The sequence below is a fragment of the Etheostoma spectabile genome, chromosome 20 (assembly GCF_008692095.1).
Source record: "Etheostoma spectabile isolate EspeVRDwgs_2016 chromosome 20, UIUC_Espe_1.0, whole genome shotgun sequence".
Taxonomy (NCBI): Eukaryota; Metazoa; Chordata; class Actinopteri; order Perciformes; family Percidae; genus Etheostoma; species Etheostoma spectabile.
The window spans coordinates 23,931,661-23,936,847 of NC_045752.1; positions in this window are offsets into that span (position 1 = coordinate 23,931,661).

The window sequence follows — 5,187 nt, forward strand, 5'->3', positions numbered from 1 at the left end:
CTGCCTTTGAGAAAATGAAAGCTCAGATGGGCTGGTTTGGGATGGGCTGGTTTGAGAAGACGGGGAACTTGGTGATGGATCTGTAGTTGAACGGTATTCCGCGTCAAGGATCTATGAGTAGACGAGCGGAGAATATTGAGGGGAAAGGTGGTCAACTTCATTTTTAAACATTTTTTACCCATTTTTGTCTCCAGGAGAGAGACAGAAGACATGGGTTGACATATTACATTTCACAGAGCAAACTAGATCTGGTTAATATGTGTGTTCTAGAAGACACACTTATTAACCTTCTCTCTGCCAGCTCTACTCAAATGTAGGCTATTTTGATTATTTGTATACAATATATTGATTTTGTTTTAGATTTTTTGCTGTGTTTTTGGATGAGATGATAACTAATGACCACAAGACACTAAATAGGATAGGAAAATCAACTCACCACTGTGTGAACTCTTCTCCTGCTGTTGATTCTGCTGACTGGCCTGTCAAGGTTTTCAAATGTAAACATCAAAGAAAATACTGAGTATAACCATGTTGGATCTTTGCAAAGACAAGAAAAGTTAACAGACTAGTAATCATGATTCTGCACTCACTGTTGCTGAAAACCTCAATCATGCTAATCGTAAGAAGGTTATGACTTACGCCAACACAACATATTGCCTGTGCCAGAAAGGAAATAGACTGTCTTGATCACTGCTGTACGCCATTCAAAACGGCGATAGAGAATTGGTACCCACATGAGTGTTACGATCTTCTATGGAACAGTCTCGCTGTGTTGTGTGTGAAGCTGCGTCTGCATATGGTGAAACCAGACCGAATAAGGGCAAACACACTGACATCACGGACAGATACACAAGCAGCCCTATACAACGCACAGTGGGTAAGACGGAGGAATAGCGTCAGAAGCAATGCAAAATTAGCTAAATTTAGCATTCAGCTCCGAGCTCAAAATTAGTGCCTCACTCGACGCCAAACTAACGGCATTCATAGCTAAACTACATCACAACAAAAATACAGTAAAATAAAACATTGTGTGGTGGCCTTTAAAACTTTTTGGCTAAGATTGTCTCTGCAGCGTTTAACGTGCGACTTAACACAGCAGTTATTAGGAGTTCTGCTGTAGATTACCCAGAATTCGTTACTTTTAGTGTGAAGGTGACGCCAGCAGACGGCGCTGTTCCCATTTATGCAGGAATTTAACTGAACCTATATACAACCCGTTACATGAGGACGATTGTCTACCAGTTTGCAAATGCGCATTAGTCTGAACCTCAGTTCATACTTGATTTCCAAGGGATGTTATCATCTGTGCAGACCACATTGCCTCTGCACACAATTCAATAGAACTAATCAACTAACCAAATCAGATAACTAAACCAATCAGAGTGACAGAGAACGAGAAATAGGTAGTGAGGAACTTGGTACATATTTGATTTTCACTGACTGTTTGACAGTTTTAGCAGAGTTTTTGTGAGCCTGGTGCGTTGCGCTGGACAGAGAATGCAAGTTATGTCCAGTATATCTACGCTAAAGCGTGGCGCTCCTCTGTCAGTCATTGTTTCAAACCCGCCCCATATGAGATAAATGTAATTGGCCCATCCCATCCAGGCTCCAAACAATTACATCTTAGTATATAGGTCTGGTGGCTAGAGTGTGCTTATGAACAGTTTGTTATGCAATAGTACAGTGCTTTTGTCACACACACACACACACACCCATAGCACTTCAGTATGCAGTGCAGCACAAAATGCCTGTGTGACTCTACTGTCATCTTCTAATTAATACATGAGTGTGTTTGTGTGTATAATCCGAGTCATGTGTGCTTCACTGACTGCACTGTTTAGCTTCCCAACCAAACACCAAACAAAGTGCTTCCATTAAAGTACTTTTGTACAAACTGACATTTAGATGGAACATGTCGCTTGCTCTCTGTCTTTGTCTCAGCTGATGTTTCTGTCTCTCTGCAGTAACTCTTGTCATCTTTGTGTTAGAAGGTTCTCAGGCGTGTTGTAGTCCTAAAAGTCTGATTTGGCTGTCTATCAGAATGTTCATGGCTGATTTCTTCAATTTTGAAAATTGTCCATGTATCATTGTATGGTTTACTGTCTTTCAACTAGTTATCATGGGTTTTGTAAACGTATCCACTGATTTACAGACATTTCTTTCAAGTCTCTTTCTCTAAGTCAATGGGGGAAAAGTCTTTTGAGCCCCATGGCATCACGTAACAGACGAGGAAGTTGCAATTCAGTTGACCTGCAATTGCGGGTGAAGCAGTGAGGTAGCTAACGAGATTAGCAATGGATTAATTTCATTTGAATGTCAGCATACCAATGCCATGCCCTAGAACTGAGACCGCTAAATGGAATGCGACCATCATTAATGCTATTAAATAGACCTTTAGACTGTGTTTCTTCCTGTATACATGTCCTCTGTGAAAACTGCTTATTTGCAGCGCAAATGGTAGCTGACATACAACAGTGTGAACGGACTGAATAGGTGGGGGCAATTAAAAATTATGAGCTGTTTGTGTTTTATCCTTGTCAGATACCCATATCATAGCTAAACATAATATTATTACATATGTTTTTATGTATGTGCCAGGACACCCAAGAAAGCAGCCGTATGGACACTGTGTGGATTATAAATTTCAAGACAATTGAGTTGATTGTTCAGCTCAAGTTCAATTTCCTGCTACAAAATAAATAAGAAAGCGTGAAACCTGTTATAGATTGTGATATTAGTTGTGTGAAGAAAACAGAAGATACTGTATGCTGTACCGTATGTTATTTCACAGCGGGGCAGCATGAAAAACGTATTTTAATTAACATCCCTCATTCATGGTCTTAATAATTGACTTTCCATTCTTTGAAAAGCATTCATCCATGGTGTAGAAAAGAGGTATTTACAGGAACAAGATGAAATGGCTACAGTTGGTAAATAAACTCCACAGACAGTTCAGTTCGTAGGCTCACAGTTTGCTGAGGGGAGAAATACCATTAACAAGTACCAACATACAGCAAGCAAATCGCAATTCAGTCTGATAATCAAGCTACAACATGACAACTTCGGACACATCTGGCAGCATTAAATATCTTTACAGTAGTGGGGTTTCCATCAATGTGGTTTAATGCGCATTTTGAAGTATTGCATTAGAAAATGTTGATGAAAAGGGCAAAATTCCAAAACATTGTCCTCAAATTCCCCAAAACGTTTCTATGCTCGCTTGAGGTGGTTCTTGCCTTTTTCTAAAAAAAAAAAGTCAATGCGTAAAATGGGAGATGGAAACAGCTTTGCCGAATACGTTGTAACATAGCAAACGTGTAACTCACATGACTATAGTCCCGGTATACATCGGATTGGGGAAGGATTGGGATAAGGATCCCATCCAGTGCGCTTGTTGCACAAGGTGTGTAGTGGAGTTGGCAGGCAGTCATTTGTGTTGCCCGGGACGTGCTGCTGTTGGAGACAGGATGTTCTTTCAGCTTAAGTGTCCAACAGTGTAGTGGCAGTGCAGGAAATGTTCCACACTGGGGAAAACTACTACTACTACGTCACCTATTTTATTGTATACTATAAAAAGCGGCACCTCTGATTCATAACTTAATAACTTTAGAATAAGAACGAGTAGAAACATACCGTCTGCAGCTAAAGACTAACGCTCCGGGCTTCATTGTGGGGTCTTTGGTGTCTTTCTAGCCTTTACAGGAGGTTTTCTATCTAGCCTGGAACCCTTTTTTCTGGGTCGTTCAGCAATAAATCCAAACTCTTACATCCAAGATTTATCCACTTGTTGTCCATAATTTATCATTTTTTTGGTCATTGCTGCTGCTAACTTTGATGCTAGCACACAAGTCAGAATAGTGAGATGTGAACAAAAATATATAAGAGAACTGTTTTAGACAACAAAGATGATTGTGGGAGACTCGGCACAGCATTGCTGAGTCCTTGAAGGCAATGCTGTAACCTTTTCGTTTGTTTGCATGTGTGATTGGTCCCTTGTCTTGTGTCTGTCTGTTTGTGTGTGTGTCTGTTTGTGTGTCTGTTTCTGCATGTGTTGTTTTGTCTCCTTCCCTCCTGTTTTTCCACTCTGTGATTTTATGGCCCTGGGACGCGTTCCTATGTCCCAGTGTGTTGTTTGTAACTGTTCATGAATGTTATATTCACATTATTATTTTTTCTGAATAAAAATAAAAATTTGATCACAAAAAAAATGATTGTATAGTATTCCTGTGTGTGTGACATAAATAAATATGACATTATTATTTGATTATTGGCATGTGAATGTCATGAGGGCAAAAGCATCTGGAAAGGAGCGTCTGGTAACCAATAAACTGGTTAACTGAATAAATATAAAGGAATTCCAAACATTGGAGAAAAAGAAATTAGATTTCCTTTTTGGTTTCTGCTTTAAATTATCTGAGGATTTGGGAGGTGTTGGAGAGAGGGGCTCCTCAGTAACTGAAATCCTGGCAACGCACCAAATAACGTTAGTACAGGGGGAGTGACATGCTGCAGATGGATGGGAAATAGTTTTAACATGACTTTGAAATCCACATCCACTGCGCCAAATAGTTAGCTCGTCCTGGTTTCCTAACTGCGACGCCAGTTAGGTACTTAGCTTCAACTTCATGGAGACGGCTTAAGTTAATGTTAGCTGCCCTACAGCTGTCAGTTAGCTTCGACTTCATATATTACCTTCTAACAGCTGTATTCTTAGTAACATAACAATCTACAAGAAACAGGTTGCTTATAAATCAATAAAATAGTAGTGGCAGCACCGTTTGGTTAGTTATCAATGCCATTAGCATTGTGGCTAACACTATTGGTTTGCGTGGTGGAATATAACGTAAACAGAGAGCAGCTTGCCAGAAATGCAATGCGCCATTACATAGGTCCCCTTCAAGGCCAGGCTTATGCAGGAAGTCCCTCTAGTGGACAGAGTAAGATAATTTGTTTATTAGTCCCCAATGGGGAAATTACTGCACTACACTCTGTGTACACACTTTTTGTTAGTACTCACACACAGGCCTGAAATACACACACATGCTCAGGACCTATACATAGAGAGATGTCAGAGTGAGTGGGCTGCCAGCTGAACCAGCGCCCTGAGCGGTCGGGGGGGGTATGGTGCCTTGCTCAAGGGAGGTGAACTGGCATCTCTGCAGCCACCAATCCACGCTCCCAACTTTT